This window comes from Pangasianodon hypophthalmus, chromosome 11 (assembly GCF_027358585.1).
Source record: "Pangasianodon hypophthalmus isolate fPanHyp1 chromosome 11, fPanHyp1.pri, whole genome shotgun sequence".
NCBI lineage: Eukaryota > Metazoa > Chordata > Actinopteri > Siluriformes > Pangasiidae > Pangasianodon > Pangasianodon hypophthalmus.
This window is the reverse complement of record NC_069720.1, coordinates 778,342-797,773: the sequence shown is the minus strand read 5'-3', so window position 1 is coordinate 797,773 and position 19,432 is coordinate 778,342. Positions and strand designations below refer to the sequence as shown.

Here is a 19,432-nt window from a genome sequence, read left to right as displayed (position 1 = left end):
TCAGGTTACTGTCATTATCAGAGCACGAGTACAGACACAAAGAAATGCAGTTGGCATCCGACCAGTAGAGCAAATAGTGCAAAAAGCAATTAATTTAAATGAAATAAATAAATGTAATATGACGCAGTGGATAAAATGCAGATGTGTAAATAACAGTCTGATGTAAATAACTGTAGTAATGACAGATAACAGCAGTAAAGTCCTGGGCCTCGGGCTGAAGCGTGGAGTCGCACGGTTTCTTTACCGTATCTGCGATATTTAATATTTATATCGATGTTTCTTTTTGTTTGTTTTGATTTCTATACAAGAGGAAGCCATTTTCTGAAAAAATACTGAGGAATTAAGTAGAACGTTTTATACTTTACAGCACTTTATACTTTATAGCAGCGATAAACAGTCTTTCCCTCACCAGCATTTCCTTTTTCCCCCCTCTCTTTCGCTTTCTAATAAAAAAAAAAAAAACGTAGCTTGTTACGCATGTTGCAGAGAAACCGCAAAGAAGAAGCGTAAACTCCTCTGTCTACAAATATATGCAAATGTATGCAAATATATACGAATATATTATATATATATACAAATATCTTCGACAGAAAGAAAAGATGGAGAGCTTCGTGTTTGAAGCATCAAGTTGAGGAAAGTTTTTGTTTCTTGTGGAGAAAAGCTGGTGTTTATTTTCTGTCGTGGAAGAAAACAGTTATAACACAAAGCTAACAGTGCGAATGTGAACTTATTACACATATATAATTTATTTAAAATATTAAGAGCGTTATGTGATGTAGTGAACGCTGTGTGTGTGTGTGTGTGCGTGTGTGTGTGTGTGTGTTTTGATTGTTTTCCCATAACAGCACGTCTCTAAGTGTTTTATTCCTCTTACACCACAGCATTTTACCAACAATTAAAACTTTTGTTTATTAGTTTTGTGAACATCATACGTTTTAATTTGTTTATAGCTATGTTTAATGTTGTGGAAACGAGTTAGTTCCTGTTGTCGCTTACGTTACAGCAGCTATAAACACTCGTTCCCTCACCAGCGTCTCTTTATTCTCTCTCTTCAAGTTAATAAGACAAAAATTAATCGCAGCTTGTTCCGCATGTTACCGAGAAACCGCAAAGAAGAAGCGTAAACTCCTCTGTCCTGAAGACGTCGGAAAACTTACAGTTACAGCTTTACCTCTGACTGTTACAAAGCGCTGACACTGGAGACTCCTTCCATCGATGTTACATAAACACATTTCTCCTTAAAGAAAACTTCACCATATCATTGATTTTTTAATCTGTTTATTATTAATGAAGCGTCTGCTGTACGAGTCGCTGTGAATGAGCTGTTGCTATAGAAACGATAACGTATTAGAACGAGCGCATTGATTATAAACAAACATGTGATTTGCTGATGTTATAGAAAACGAATCAACTGCTTCTGACCAATCAGATTTGAGAAGTGCACAGGAAATGGGTCTGTATGGTATCTAAAAACCTGAAAACAACAACAACAACAACAACAACAACAACAGAAAAACCCAGAACTCTATGAGATATTGGCGTTTCCTGCATGCTGTAGGTCCGTTTGCTGCCTGTATGATTTGCATTAGAGGAGCCTTTTGGAGCCTTTAGAATAAAATGAAGGCTAATCAGCATTAAACGCACTGCAGATCCTGCTAAGACTGCGGGATAACGACACGACAGCTAGAAACCGCAGCACAAAGGATTATAATCCGTTAAACATCACGGCTGATGACAAGCTGAAAAGCAAAACCATGCGTGTTCCAACGAGTCCAACAAAAACTCCAGGCAATCCTCGATGCTTAACTGACGTTTAATATAATTCTGTTATGCTACGAAGTGATCAAAGACATATTTAGCATACTTCTGGGAGCGGATTGTAAAGCGCATTATTAAAAAGAGAACCGAGTTCTGCTTTTCTCATCTCCACAAAACAGTTAAATGAAGAAGGGGACAAACAATAAAACTGCATTCCGGTGTTTATGATCCCACACGACATCCGTTTCTGAGCCAAATATTAGTCAGGTCAAAGTCAAACCCACTCGTTCTCCACTGAACAGTAGTCACAGATCAGTAAAAGAGTAAAAACTGGGTTCTTCTGCCAGGAACGGTTTTAATGGAGCCTTTTTAAAGTCCCCAAACGTCTTCAGAATCAGAAGCACCTTTAATCGCCGAGTACCGTGGGTTTCCACGTACAAGGAACTTGCCTTGGAATACTGGTGCTTAGTAATAACAGAAAAACAAAAGAAATAAAAATAATTAATAAGATAAACAGTGAAAGGTAAGAAAGTAAGAGAGAGAAGAGAAAGTTATGAAATGAGAAGCATAAATATAAAGAAACTATAAAGCTATGAAAACTATGAGCGTAAATATAAAAATTTAGGAAAATAAAAATAGACGTTAACATTAGCGTGAGGCGTGTCGAAACGCTTGAACGATTTACACAACAGCCAATAGCGTTCGAGATACGCCATGCCACACCCCCCGACCAATCAAAACACACCCTACAGCGAGCTAGCTAAACAGCGAAGAGTTTATATCGAGAGTGACGACTTTAATCCTCGCTGCACGTTTTTGGCGTTACGTGTTCGAGGCGAAGGCGAAGTCGAGCGTCAGCGTTGCCGATGGTGACGGAAAGACGCAGGTTCATCATCTGACGCGTCCGAGTGGGAGATAAAACGATATCACTGACTCTTACTGATGGAGACGGAGAATAAACACGGAATCACGTTCTCCATCATTCCGACATCGAACATCATTCCTCCGAAAAACAAACACAAACTCCGCCCACTTCCACGTGAATAAACTCCATACACTTATTCTCGGACGGAGTGTGTGAAGACACGCAGCTAAAAACACACCAACGAACCGTGTTTACTGCTAACGAGCTGCTAGAATAAGACACGCCCCCGGGGGCGGGGCATTCTACAGAGCATTTAATTGGACGAACACTATTTTTTAATCCCAGAAATTAAAATGTATAAAAGGAGAAGAAGCACAAAAAGCTCTGAAACACTAATTTTGACTTGAACAGGGTTTCGCTTTAGACTAAAGAAAGCATCTGAATCACGTGTGTATGGTCTGGCTCGGAAAAGTCCAGACCTCCAAATCTTTTAATGCAGCGTTCCTCAGAAGTCCTGCTTCTCCTCTGGGCAGATGTACGACGTGTGCGCTCTCTCAGAGAGGCCTCTAATAACCGCTCGTACACTGCATGCTCCGGTTCCTCCCTCCCAGAACCGCAGACCGCTGCTCTGGCACATCTGGCAAACTGCTTACGAGTCCAGGACGTGGAGAAATTGGCCCAGAGAAGGCAGAGGATTTCCTGATGATGTAGTGCCTCCGTTCCCGACTGGATCCGCTTCTCCTCTGAGGACAAAAATAGGTGACGTAAACCTGCTCCAGAGCGAGAACTCGACGGGGGGGAGGTGGGTTCAGCAGTGACCCCTGAGAACACTTTCCACCGAGCTTTAATCCTCATTCCAGCCGACTTCCTTCCTGCGGTTCTCTCTCCACAACACCACAAATCCCCATCAGTGACTTCACACAAAGCCTCTTCTATCAATTCAATCCAACTGCAGATTCTGAATGAACCGCTTTCATATAAATATATATATATATAAATAAATAATTAAATAAATACGCCCCTAAACCGAGCCATACATTTAAAAATCTCCATCTCCCCAAAATGTCCTCCAAATGGACCTGATCTATTTTTAATACAAAGTCTTGTAACACAAAACTGAACGTCTTGCATCATTATAAGATAAAACGATTCCTTAGACAAGACGTCCGACTCGTAAACATCCTCACATTTATTCTTAAATCCTTTCAAATTCATAAACCGTACTTCACAGAACCAGAACATCGCGAGCGTCGTGACGTAAATCCACAGCCACAGAGCGAACGCGAGGACTCGGATTTAGACGATTTCCCGGATGAGAAATTGAGACATAAGACTAGCTGTTTCATTGGGGCAAAAGTAATGGCACCCTCTCTTGTGCTCTTGATATTATTCTCGAGGATTAAATAAATGATGCGTCATCACTTGGGTTGGGTTTTGCACTTTGGTGTGGACGTATATACACGAACGAGGCTAGAATGTATATCGATATATTTTCAAACGAGATTTAGGATAAAACGATACCGTTTATTTATATCGATATTGTTTGATGTCACCCCCACTCTCCTTCTGCATGCAAACCCGCAAACCCACTCGCTCGCAATTTCTCCTGCACAGTGAAGGTCCACACTGCCGAAGAAGAACGGGTTAGTAAAATGAAAAACAATGAATCCATTCTTTGGAGATGGTTCGGATTTAAAAGATCAGATGAGCAGCGGAACGATGTCATCTGTAGAGAATGCCGTAAACACGTCGCTCAAATCTCTTCCACCGTTCACCACAGCGCCATAAACTGCAGTACGAAGAGCGCGTTAAACTGCCGCGACCCCGAGCGCGAAGTCTTCGCAGCCTGAAAAGTCCCCTTCTTCCCCTAAACAAAGTACGTCGCAAGCTTCGTTTATCCGTGCTGCGCCTCACGAAAAGAAAAGTGCCGAGTGGCGCGATACTTCGCACATCACACAGCTGTGTGTTTCATTAAGCAGGAGAGGAAAACCTGTAACTCTTTTAATAAATCTGTTATTGAAGAGCGTTCTCAGAGACAAGACTATTTCTATTTAATACAGACTATTTATTATAAATAATTTTCATTTACATGTTAGATATTGTGCAGCTCATATATTATTAAACAGGAAAACAAAACCCTGTCTGTACATTTTAATTTGATCGTAGACTATTTTAATAAAAGTGTCTGCGAATCTCACATGTGGCTTTTCGTAGAAAATATAGAGATTTACAGTCCTGTGCAAAAGTCTTAGGCACGTGCAAAGAAACGCTGTAGAGTAAAGACACCTTCAGAAATAATGAAATTAAATGTTTCTACATTTAAAAAAAACACTATAAAGAGCAGTAAACAGTAATAAATGAAACAAAGTCAGTATTTAATGTGACGATCCTTCACTTTAAATAAATAAAGCAGTATCTGAGGTGCAGTGTGTGCAGTTTTATAAGGAAATGAGCTGGAAGTGTTACTGAGCATCTTGCAGAAGCAGCCACAGTTCTTCTGGAGACTTTGACTGTCGACTCGCTTCTTATTTCTGCAGCGAAACCCAGCAGCCTTCATTATGTTTTTATCTGAAAAGTGTCTCTTATGGAATCTGCTGCTTTCTTTACTGACATACAAACATTTTTCTGTAACATTTCATTTTGTGCTGGAAAACTAATGTTTGGAATCTAAAATGTTTTTGTACTGAATCAATAATGTAGAAGTCAGAAAATAAACATCTATAACAAAGTTTGTACTAAAAAAATTTCTATATATATATATAGGGTGCCAAGACTTTTGCACAGTACTCTATATCGTGTATCGCTAAAAACACACATTCAGCCTAAAAACACTGAGATATGATTTTTTGGTCCATATCTCTCAGCCCTAAAAAATATTTAAATAAAATAAGATCTATTATTTTACAAGAGTTTAATAGGTTCAAATCACTAAAAAGCCACTTCTTATGAAGCAGTGAGGAAGAGGAAGGACTGAGGAAGTGGAGGAGATCAAGAACAAATGAGGGGAAGGAGGGAAATAAACAAACAAACAAACAACAAACAAACAAACAAACCAGCCTGACAGGGACGTGGAGAGTTTTTAAACAGCGACGCTCACAGCGCAGACTAATCAAAATTCCAAATATTAACTTAAACATCGACGTTTTCAGCGTTTAATCAACGCCACGTGAACTCTACAGTGCAGAACTCACACGATGAAAGGTCACGCCACCAGATTAAAAAAAAAGAAATACATAGTGGAAAATGACTAAACCGTTTAAATCCACAAAGTGTAGAGTATAAACGTGAACTAATAATTTAAAGATTAAGCTAAACGTTACATTATTCGACTCGAATCTAAATCCTGGTTAAGCTTCAGGAACCACTGAGATTTGGACCAGAGATCCACTTCCCCAAAAATGTGCATGAACTACGAACACATCTGGCAACCTTTCAGAGCGTCACGGCGGAACTGCGGCCTGAGAACGCGGCGCTAATTTGCATACGGCCAAAAAATAAATAAATAAACAACAACAAAAAAAAAATATAATGCACAGTAAATTTCCTTTTTCAAAAAAAAAAAAAAAATCAGCATTTCAGAGGTGAGAAGTAGCTTTTCAGGAACGTCAGTGTGCAGATTTATGGACGCAATTGTTTATTATTTTGCTGCATGCTGAAACCATGACCTGGAGAACATTACTAATTTGCATACAGCAAAAATAAAAAAATAAACAACTACATAAATAAATCTGCATAATAACGTTCCTTTAAAAATGAATTCTCAACTACGAAATGCTGAAAATCTGTTTTGAAGAGAGAAACTACTCAGGTCAGGTGTTTCAGATCTCAGAGCTCACAGAGGAACAAATCTACACCTTCACCCTCATTAAACATCTATAAATATGCAGGAATATGCAAATTCAGACACGCCCCTACCTGCCATCTCACAACAGAACTAGCTAACGTAGCTAATCGGTTAGGTAACGACTCACAAACTAGCTCAAGTTAAAACAATAAAGACGTTATACAATTACAAATAACACAATTATAAACAGTGACATAAAAAACAAACAAATAACTAAAAACAAGTACAATGATCCTGCACTATTGACTGAATTAAATTTTTAAAGGAATTAAGCGAAATGAATGAACTAAGCTTTAAAGTGACTGGAATCATCTGCAGCAGAAAACTGAAAAGAGTAACGACCGAAGGAGGTACGGACTGAAATGAATAAAACTACTAGAGCGCAGATTATGACTTGTATTATGAATATTAAGAAGTGACTGTAAATATAGCGGAGTTTTCCCAATAAGAGTTTTGTAAATAAACAAAAACCAGTGAATTTGTCTATGAGAATGAAGAGAAGGCCAGTTCAGTAAAGAATAAAGTGACAATGGTGAGTGTTAAATGAAGCTCCAGTCACAAAGCGGATTGCAGCGTCGTAAATAACATGCAGAATTTTAAGCAGAAGCTGTTTTGAAGAATGCGTAAGAGAAGATTTGTTACGATAAAGAAAACCGATACGAGTTTTAACCTTTGTGAGCAGTACATTTAAGCGAGTTTCAAATGACAGTTTGCTATCGAGACAAATACCAAGATATTTATAGCATTCAACATAATCGATCTCAGCGCCAGGCGGATATCAACAATACAGATATTGCAGCGTTACCACGACAACCACCATCCGTTCATCGATATCGTTAGCTAACGTAGCGCGTCACCAATATCGATGTTGCCATTGCATCGTTATCGTCTCATCTCAGACGTGATTGGTTCAAAGCCATGGAGTTTATTTTATTTAGTGACATCACAACTCTGAAATACGGCGTTCACACATAGCTCCGCCCCCAAACCAGTTTTTTTTTTTTTTTTTTTCACACAGAAGTATGGAGAAAGTTTCTCACCGTCTAACTCCGACGCTCGAGTTTCACTTCCTGAACACAATTAATCATTTAGCGCTGACGAGTTCGACACTCTCGGATTTAATCCATCAGCTGCTGATGTCCGAGTCGCGAATAACGACGAGCTTTTTAATCATTTACATCTCTCAAGCTCTAATTTATTACTATTATTATTATTATTATTATTATTATTTTGGTAAACGATAATTAAAGCTTTTTTTTCATCAGGGTTTAGATCAGTGTTCCAGCACAAACTATATACTTCTATGACAGTATTTTAGTTATTTATAAAGATTCATAGCTTCATAACACTGTTTTATAGCTAAAAAGGGACAAAATACTAGACAAAAGCTTTAAAAAATTAATTTTAATTGAAAAAAAACTTTGTTTCTCACACTCGGTCCTTTTCAAGGGTCTGAGAACGGAGAGGAACCGAGACCATCTCAGGAGGTGGTCTGAGTACAGTTCACTTTCAAATAAAAAAAATTAATATAAATAAAAAATTTAAAAATGTGCATCACTCGATTTTTCCATTCACAAATTCTGATTCAGGCCTCAGCAGAAATCAAACTCTTCAACACTTCTTCTGCTTCTTCTGCTTCTTCTTCAACAGATCTTCTGCTTCTGCTGGAAGAGGGATGTTATGGACAGATGAGGAAAAAGTGTTTCTTCAATTTTGAGCGAAACTGAAAGACAGAGGATTTAACCGGACCGCCACGCAGTGCCGCATTAAAGGGAAAAAAAAATTACTCCAGAAATATATTTTTGATCTTTCTCTCTTTCTTTCTTTTTTTTAAATTGCATTCTCTATTATTTCTCTTCTGTAATTAAAAAAAAAAAAAAAAAAAAAAAAGGTGCACAGGAAAATGAGGACATGTTAAAGGTCGGCCATCTTTCAGAACTGCACGCGGACCAGAACCTCAAAAGCAACAGTATGAACACAAAGAGGTCCGAAACCCCGTTACTGCTGAAGTGGACCAAAAACGGATCCGAGTTCTGTTTCAGGAACAGGGACAGTGTGAACGTCAAGAGAACTGGGTCCTTTTCCCACTCGGTTCACACCAAGGGGTCCGAGTTCGGTTCTTTTAAAGTGGACTCAAGTGTGAAAACTCCTTTACACCATGTTTGTAAGGAATTTTATTTTATTTTATTTTTTTTTTTAGATAAACATGATAAACAGGTTTTTGGTTTCTCGGCATCTAAAACAACGCTGACAGATAAACGTAATAAACATCAAATTTCTTTTTTCCCGCTAAAAGTGGATTTTTTTCTCTCCAAATTTTTATTCATAATTTTCATTCCTATTTTACAAATTTTATTAATAATAATTTTTTATTTATTATTAGTAGATTTTAATCAAATCTACTTACAAATCAATCAGTTTGTTGCAGCTGCTATTTATATTTAAAAAAAAAAAAAGTTAATCACGATAACTAAGCTATCTCAGAAAAGCGCATCATGACATAATTGATCACGATGTCGATATTATAATCGACTTTTTGTCGAAAAAACAGCAAAATTATCAAATGAAATGTACAAGGACGTGTGGATTTTATGACGCAGGATCCAGAGTCGAAGATTAGCGTCGGAAAAAACTAGATATCGTTATCGTGATTATAATCGTTTATCATAATACAGTTTTCGGAGCTGTAACGAGTCTCGTTATATCTTTGCTTATGTTGTTTATATAATTATAAACATGACTGAACACCGATGATTATTTAATCCCCCAGCGTTAAAGTATTTAATCTTGTAAACAATGTTTCGCGAGCTACACGGCCAGTTTGTTAAAAATCCTGCACATCATGACGCACAGTGAACATCGCAGAAACATCGTAACTAAGTATCGTAACATCACCCAGAACTAGATGAGAAAATATTGTTCTTAACGATGCAAAATATAAAGATCGTTTAACTTTAATTTACTGCTTTCACGCGACCGTTTATAACCGTGTAGCGTCTGTCTTTAAACCGAGTTTAATGTATAACTAAACATTGTGTAATCACACAGAGAGAGAGCAAGAGAGAGAGAGGGAGGGAAAGAGAGAGAGAGAGAGGGAAAGGGGGGAGAGAGAAAGAGAGAGAGAGAGAGAGAGGGAAAGAGAGAGAGGGAAGGGGGAGAGAGAGAGAGAGGGAAGGGGGGAGAGAGAAAGAGGGAGAGAGAGAGAGAGGGAAGGGGGAGAGAGAGAGAGAGAGAGAGAGGGAAGGGAGAGAGAGAGAGAGGGAAGGGAGGGAGAGAGAGAGGGAAGGGAGGGAGAGAGGGAGAGAGAGAGAGAGAGAGAGAGAGAGAGAGAGAGAGAGGGAAGGGGAGAGAGAGAGGGAAGGGAGAGAGAGAGGGAGAGGGAGAGAGAAGAGAGGGAAGGGGAGGGAGAGAGAGAGAGAGAGAGAGGGAAGGGGAGAGAGAGAGAGAGAGGGAAGGGGAGAGAGAGAGAGAGGGAAGGGGAGAGAGAGAGAGGGAAGGGAGAGAGGGAGAGGGAAGGGAGAGAGGGAGAGAGGGAGAGAGAGAGAGAGGGAAACATTCCTCTGAACTGATTGAGGGAAGTGGAGCTGAGAGAGCAGGAGTGTAAACAGAGGCTGTGGACTGAATGCACTTTACAGAAGCGGAGCTGCGCCGACGACTTCACACAAACCGCTCTACTAGAGAACGAATTAACCGCCAAATTCTGCATTCTGATTGGTCAGAAGGTGTTGATTAGTTTCCTATAACAGCAGCTCTGACAGTAGCGCAGGTTTATTATAATCAATGCGCTCGTTCTAATACGTTATCGTTTCTATAGTAACAGCTCATTCACAGGGACTCGTACAGCAGACGCTCCGTTTAATATTTTCACAGATGTTTATGTAACACATATGGAAGGAGTCTCCAGTGTCAGAGCTTTGTAACAGTCAGAGGTAAAGCTGTAACTGTAAGTTTTCCGACATCTTCAGGACAGAGGAGTTTACGCTTCTTCTTTGCGGTTTCTCAGTAACATGCGCAACAAGCTGCGTTTAATTTTTGTCTTATTAACTTGAATAAATAAAGAGAGGCTGGTGAGGGAACGAGTGTTTATAGCTGCTATAACGTAAGTGACAACAGGAACTAACTTGTTTCACAGAACATTAAACATAGCTATAAACAAATAAAAACGTATGATGATCACAAAACTAATAAACAAAAGTTTTAATTGTTGGTAAAATGCTGTGGTGTGAGAGGAATAAAACACTTAGAGACGTGCTGTTATGGGAAAACAATCAAAACACACACACACACACACACACACACAGTGTTCATTACATCACAGAACGCTCCTAATATTTTAAATAAATTATATATTTGTAATAAGTTCACATTCGCACTGTTAGCTTTGTGTTATAACTGTTTTCTTTCACGACAGAAAATAAACACCAGCTTTTCTCCACAAGAAACAAAAACTTTCCTCAACTTGATGCTTCAAACACGAAGCTCTCCATCTTTTCTTTCTGTTGAAGATATCGGTATATATATTCGTATATATTTGCATACATTTGCATATATTTGCATATATCTGTAGATCGTAATGTAATCTGGCGATTAGCATAGCCGTCTGCCTGCGGCCCGTTTCTATAACAATTTTATTAAACCTGTGATTTAGAAGATAATAAAAGAAGAGAAGAAAAGGAACGAAGGAGCATTCTTTCTGTCTAAATCGGTTTATCCCTCCATCACTCTTCCTCTCACACACGATCCTCCTGAGCAGACAGTCAGACAGACAGACAGACAGACAGACAGACAGACAGACAGACAGACAAGGCCGAGACGTCTGAAAATTGCCGTGTTGCCATGGCAACGTGATATTTTCGAGGCAAAAAAAAAACGGGGGCGTCTGAATCCGGTTGCTCTTTCACTCGTCGTCTGGGTTTCTCTCTCTCTCCACGCTCGAGACTCGACCGCCAGAGCAGAGTTTGTTCAGAGATCATTTAAACAAACAAACAAACAAACAAACAAATAAACAAACAAATAAACAAACAATCGCCTGATGGACAAGTTGAAGAGAAAGAAGACAAAGAGCGAGTCGATAAGAAGAATTAAGAAGGAGAGAGAGACGGTGGGAAAAGGAATCATCATCGTCACAACCTCAGTTTCTCAACGCAAATAAAAATTTCACTCTGTACAATAAACTCTGCTGTGAATCTGTAACAGACTGCGTGATTATACGATGAAGATCCTCTAACGATAGACCTGCGATTAAACGTAACGATTAAACGTAACGACTACGTACGGCGCTGCTCACGTCATCCATCGGCTCGGCGTGATCCGGAAATCAGCTCGTGCGTAAAAACACACAGTGAGCTCGAGATCACGAGGAGGATTTATTTAGTTTCCTCCATCGCCGCTACCGTATCTGTAGCCGTCCCGCGAGTGCGGCGGATTTTAGACGAGTGTCGTAGCGGCAGCGCTCGCGCTCTGAGACTTTAATCAGAAATTTCTCACGCTGACTGATACTCCGCCGTCGGTCGTCGTTTTGGTACGAATCGTTTCATTTTTCAAGACTTCCTTCATGAAAGAATTTTCAATTATTATAAATACTGCACCTTTGTTCGGCTTTGTTCAGAAAAATTACGCAACATGATGTTATCTTTAAGGGTCATGGTGATATTTTCGCCGTATCGTCGTCCATCTGATGCTCGACATTTATAAAAAATAACCACACTTCGCTCTCTAATGTTTTTTTTTGTTTGTTTGTTTGTTTGTTTATTTATTTATTTATTTTTGAGTACGTCAGTAACGCGCACTTCGCTCTCTAATGTGTGTTTTTTTTTTTGTGTGGACGTCAGTAACTCTTTTCTGCTGTCACATTGTTCATCTATGTTTTATTTATTTATTTGTTTGTTTGTTTGTTTATTAAAACACAGGTTTAATTTTGGAATTAAGGAGAATCTGGAATTCCTTCGCTCTGGGATTCTAATCAGAAATTTCTCACGCTGCTCCATCGTCGTGTTTGTGCACCAAGACGCCGATTTCAACTTACGAACAAAAATTCTTTTATGAAATGAGATTCGTTTTTGCGAAAGCTGAAAATCATACAGCGTAAAAAAAAATTATTTATTCTCCGCTCATTGGTCACAGAGAGATGCTGTACCACATGACCTCACGGACACGCCCGAAGCTTGGCGAACGTACAGCAGAAAAAGGAGCGAAACAACGTATAAAGTCTGCGAGAGGATTTTAAAATGATTCAAATGAACGTTTGTAGTGAGGAGCAACAAATTTGTCCTGAACACATGTTTATTATTATTTATTATTATTATGATACTTAATATTAAATTCCTGTTAACTAAACAAACGACGACTAAACGAACAAACAAAAACACCGCACGCGCCGTCACGCTGCTTCAGTAACGTAAGAATTTAACGTATATTTATATTTATATTATTATTATTATTATTATTATTAGTAGTAGTAGTAGTAGTAGTATTAGTAGGTACTGAATATTAAATTTCTGATAACTAAACAAACGACGACTAAACGAACAAACAGAAACACCGCACGCGCCGTCACGCTGCTTCAGTAACGTAAGAATTTAACGTATATTTATATTTATATTAGTAGTAGTAGTATTAGTAGGTACTGAATATTAAATTTCTGATAACTAACAAACGACGACTAAACGAACGAACAAACGAACGCCACGCACGCTGTCACGCTGCTTCAGTAACGTAAGAATTTAACGTATATTTACGTTAAAAGTGGTCAAAGAATCGTAAGCGCAAATCTGAGGCAAAAAAAATTTAAATCCTGTTTCGTAAAGACACGTCCAGCTCTAGATCGCGTTCGGAAACATCTCCGTTTTCCAGATTTGATCCGGTATCGGTGTGAATCTACGGAACGCTAACGCGAAACACGCCGCCCCACATTCCCCCGCTCTCCGTCGTCTGGTATTCGCTCCCTCAGGCGCACGATTCCCACCGCAAATTCTGGAACCAATGTATTCAAATCCATCCCGATTTTACAGACGACAAAGACGTCCAGCGGAGTCGCAGATGGAAGCGCGTGGGATTGTGGGATTGCGAGCCGCTCCGTGTCCTTCACCGCTCCTCCAGGACTCGAGGAGATGAAACAATACAGCGAGGAGGAAGAAGAGAAGGAGAAGAGAAGGAGAAGAGAAAACCATGACATCTGTGGGCGACCTGAAGGATCCAGATGTGGATCAGAACATTCTTTTGGGGGAAAAAAAAACTGATGGAAAAAAGAAAGAAAGTAAAAACAGCTATGTTTATTACGGCGCTCTCTGAAGAGACGAAACGTACGTTTAGGAAGAAAACCAATAATCTTACAACTGACTGTAAACGAAAAACCTCCTCAGACTTTATTTTTTTTTAAATAAATAAATAATAAAACTGATCTGATTAATATTTTTGGTTTTGAAGAGAATTAGAATAAATCAGAAATCAGGAAACGTTTATTGTTTTCCTTCTGTAACGTTTAACTTCCGTACGTTTAACGTAAACGAGATAAAACACGACGTTATTGATTAATATTATTTACAATCCCTGCGCACACACACGCACCTACCTCACACACACACACGCCTACCTCAGACACACACACGCCTACCTCACACACACACACGCCTACCTCACACACACACACGCCTACCTCACACACACACACGCCTACCTCACACACACACACGCCTACCTCACACACACGCACACACACGCCTACCTCACACACACACACACGCACACACACGCGCCTACCTCACACACACACACACACGCGCCTACCTCACACACACACACGCGCCTACCTCACACACACACGCCTACCTCACACACACACACGCCTACCTCACACGCCTACCTCACACGCCTACCTCACACGCCTACCTCACACACACACACACGCACACACACGCCTACCTCACACACACACACGCCTACCTCACACGCCTACCTCACACACACACACACGCACACACACGCCTACCTCACACACACACACACGCACACACACGCGCCTACCTCACACACACACACACACACACACACACACACACACACGCGCCTACCTCACACACACACACGCGCCTACCTCACACACACACACGCGCCTACCTCAGACACACACACACGCCTACCTCAGACACACACACACACACACACACGCCTACCTCAGACACACACACACACACACACACACGCCTACCTCAGACACACACACACACACACGCCTACCTCAGACACACACACACACACACGCCTACCTCAGACACACACACACACACACACACACACACACGCCTACCTCAGACACACACACACACACACGCCTACCTCAGACACACACACACACACGCCTACCTCAGACACACACACACACACGCCTACCTCAGACACACACACACACACGCCTACCTCAGACACACACACACACGCCTACCTCAGACACACACACACACACACGCCTACCTCAGACACACACACACACACGCCTACCTCAGACACACACACACACACACGCCTACCTCAGACACACACACACACACGCCTACCTCAGACACACACACACACACACGCCTACCTCAGACACACACACACACACACACGCCTACCTCAGACACACACACACACGCCTACCTCAGACACACACACACACGCCTACCTCAGACACACACACACACGCCTACCTCAGACACACACACACACACACACGCCTACCTCAGACACACACACACACGCCTACCTCAGACACACACACACACGCCTACCTCAGACACACACACACACGCCTACCTCAGACACACACACACACGCCTACCTCAGACACACACACACACGCCTACCTCAGACACACACACACACACACACACACACACGCCTACCTCAGACACACACACACACACCTCTCTGTGGTTTACACAGAGATCATTTATCCAGTGCAAATCGATTAGAATCACACACACACACAGAGAAAACTAATCCCGTCCGAATATTGCTGTACAGGTAAATAATCACACACACACAAAGTTATGTGCAATTCTGCGGGAATGTGAGTGTTTAAATAAAACATGACCCCCCATTTACACCGTGTGTGTGTGTGTGTGTGTGTGTGTGTAAGAGGCCTGCACTGTTTCGCAGTTTTACAGCTGGGTATAAAAGAGGACACCCCGCCTGGAGGAAAACAGATGGTAGGATCTGGAGAAGCCGAGCTCCTGTCATCCACCACCAGGTCTCTCTCTCTCTCTCTCTCTCTCTCTCTCTCTCTCTCTCTCTCTCTCTCACACACACACACACACACACACACACACACACACAATTAAAACCAGACTGGGACTGAAGGAAATAAGCATTAATGCCCGAGTCCTGCATAAAGAAAAGGGGGAATTCTGCGCATGCGCGTTACAGATGAACCCCCTGGTCATGCATGAGTAACATTAAACACCGAGAAGTTCACTTTTATCACCAAAAAAAAAGGTCTATTTTTTTTAAAGCTCACTATTGAGTGAGTTTTGACGCTGTAGTACCCTTCTTTTGAGCAGCTAAGCTTAAAATTATAACCAATACACGCAGACAAACTAAAAAAAGTGACACCTGAATTGTGAATATTGTCTTTTTTTACCTCAGAAATCAGGCGCTAGCTAGCTAGCTAACTAGCATCAGGTATTAGAGCGCTCCTTTAAAATAAATAAATAACTCCTTATCTTCCCTTCACACACCCTTCCTACAAAAGACATCCTGTTCCTAAAGGTTAAAGCGTTAAAATAAAAGAATTCTTGTTGTTGTTTTAAGGTGTAAATCAGCGTTAGCGCTGTGGAAGTTTAGCACGTTAGCATTCCCACAATGAAGCTGACGTTTTACACAGAACTGTTACTGAATGTCAGTCAACACCGCTGCAAAACAAGCCGAAAAATAACCAAATAAAGAGTCACATAAGGTTTATTTTTAGACAGGAACATACCTGGGAATATATAAGGTGGAAATCTAGGCTTGGGAATGTTGTTTTAGTCGTTTAGTTGTCCTTTTTTTTCCCGCTAGCTTCCAGCTCTCGAGTTCATCCAGTTGTTCTTCCTGCAGGAATTTTCTCATCACTGAGCCGCCGAGAAAGGGGCGGGGCTTTAAGCAAAGTGGGCGGGGTCTTTACTATAATTAGGCGAATGGGCGTGGTCTTCTCACTATTCAAACTTCCCTAGCAGCTCTGAGTTATACAGATAAACCTAATTTATATGCACATATATTTGCATATATTTATCAGCATCACCTAGATCAGGGGGTTTTTTGTTTTCTTGTACAATTACTGACTGTAGGTCATCTATCGCTCTGCACAAAAGTATTGGCACCCCTCTACCCTAATGTGGGTCATCTATTGTTCTGTACAAAAGTATTGGCACCCCTCTACCCTCCTGTAGGTCATCTATCGCTCTGCACAAAAATATTGGCACCCCTCTATCCCCAACCCATACACTGCAATTCAATTCAATTTTATTGTCACTATACATATATATGGAATTGTACAGTATAACAAATATCTAACTTAGCTAGCTTCACAAGTAAGTAGCATACAAGCATACAAAGTGACAGTAACACACTAACAGAAACACTTCTACCAGTTTTTAACAGTTTATGCAATACAAGATACAGTTGTCCATGTAGTACACAGTTATAGAAGATAAATTATTAATATTAAACACTATCTGTTGCACCCAGATGAGGATGGTTCCCTTTGAGTCTGGTGCCTCTCAAGGTTTCTTCCTCATATCATCTCAGGGAGTTTTTCCTCACCACCGTCAACTCTGGCTCGCTCTTTAGAGATAAATTCATACATTTACAATTTATATCTTGCATGTATTTATTTCTGTAAAGCTGCTTTGTGATAATGTCTGTTGTTAAAAGCGCTATACGACAAATAAAATTGAATTGAATTTAATTGAATTGAATTATCATGGCAGTATCATGGGATGGTGGAAAACTTCCTTCAATTAAATGATTCTAAGACTGAAGTGTTAGTTTTTGGACGTCCGGATTTTGCCCACATCCTCTCAAAGACCTTGGCTCCTATAACTAACACTGTAGGTACCTAAGCAAGAAATTTGGGAGTTATTTTTGACCTGGCACTTAAATTTGACAAACAAATAAACTCAGTTGTCAAATCCGCATTTTTTCAGCTTAGGATGATCGCCAGAATTAAATCTTTTCTCTCGTTCAGGGACTCAGAAACCGTTATCCACGCATTCATCTCATCTCATTTAGGGGTTACTCGATCTTGTCTGTCTCGCCTTCAGTTGGTCCAAAATGCTGTTTAACTTTTAATAAGGACTAGGACGAGGGAAAATATTCCTCCTGTTTTGGCTGGTTTGCACTGGCTCCCCATTGACTATAGAATCCAGTTTAAGGTATTACTGTTTGTTTATAAGTCCCTGTCAGGCTTGGCACCAAACTACTTATCTGATCTTTTCTCACACCATCAGACCAACAGGTCTTTAAGGTCATCAGACACTCTGTTGTTGTCTGTACCTAAGACACGTTTAAAACTTAAGGGGGATCGGGCATTTTCAGTGGCAGCACCTCAGTTGTGGAATAATTTGCCTTTTTGCTTGAGATCGGCCACTTCTGTTCAGGTTTTTAAATCTTTACTTAAGACATATCTTTTTAAAAAGGCCTATGTGCTGGAGTAACTGCTGTATACAGTTTTATTGTGTGTACATGTAGTGTTGTGTATTACTTGTGTTTCCTTTTATTTTCTTTGTTTTATTGCTATTAGTTTAACTCTATTTCTCTGTGCAGCACTTTGGTCGGCTCTGTCGTTATTAAATGTGCTATATAAATAAATTAAACTGAAACTGAAACAGTGTGCAGGTCTAATCCGAGGTTCATAGTGTTCAGGTAGCTATGTAAAGTGCTGAATAGATGGATTGTAAGAGATTAAAGTGGCTGTAAACAAAGTACAGAGTTGTAAAACACACTGTTCTAAATCGCAACTTAAAACACATTTCTTTCTTCAGTACTTTGGCTCTTTATGTAACAGATGAACTATTTATATCATTGTTCTGTTGTTTGTTCTTCTCCTTTGTCTATTAGTTTTGAATGTAAAGTGTCCTTGAGCTGTGGAAAGGCACAGTATAAATAAAACTTATCATTATTATTATTATTATTATTATTATAAAACAGTGCAGATAAATAAATAACAGGTAGATCAGGTCCAGAATAAATAAAGTGGCAGTGTAATATTCCTGTTTTACGGAGCTCTATGGCACATTTTGCATATTTACACACACAGGATACTTTACTATGGGAGGTATTTTTTCCCAAAATGAAAATTAAAACAGAAAAATTAAAATGCAAATCCCCATTTGCCATTTCTTTTCTCATATGTGTGTGCAAAGATGGTGATGAAAAAATAAAATCAAAACATCTTGTCATGTTTTTTGAGTAGCTAAACCTAAATTATGAGTAATACTTGCAAATAATCAGTAACAAAAAACAAACAAATGGGAATCATAGTGTCTGTTTTTTTTACCACAGGAATTGTTGGCTAGCTAGCTAACTAGCATCAGGTATTAAAGTACTCCCTTTTTATCCTCCAAACAAAAATCCTTATCTTCCCTTCACACATCTCGTTCCTACAAAAGACATCCTGTGCCTGCCTCTGTACTGTTCTGATTAGATATCTAATTGAATAAAGAAGATTTTGCTAATTATCATTAACTGATCGAGAAAAATTAGCCATAACTACATTATGCTATATAACTAGGCTCATGCTGATAATATCCCATTCATTCTCAGAGATTTTGGATTAAAGCCAGGTTAAAATAATTAGATAGATTTTTTTTTTGTAAGTCATAAATCTGATAGTTTAAATTCTATACCTATGAACACAGCTTGAGTTATAACTGCTGAACAATACAACTCAAAAACTGTCCTGTGGGAGAACGAAAGCAGAGGCATACATCATACATACAGCACTATCT

The 19,432-nt window shown here is 39.9% G+C and overlaps 1 protein-coding gene across 1 annotated transcript in view; it reads right to left on the bottom strand.

Annotated features, from left to right (window-relative positions):
* ccdc102a (coiled-coil domain containing 102A) overlaps positions 1 to 16,567 on the bottom strand; it is a 52,456-nt gene extending 35,889 nt beyond the window's left edge. The window contains exon 1 of the mRNA XM_053238273.1: positions 16,426 to 16,567. The gene's annotated coding sequence lies outside the window, so the exon portion shown is untranslated. The remainder of the gene's footprint in view (positions 1 to 16,425) is intronic.
* Between the last annotated feature and the right edge of the window lie 2,865 nt (positions 16,568 to 19,432).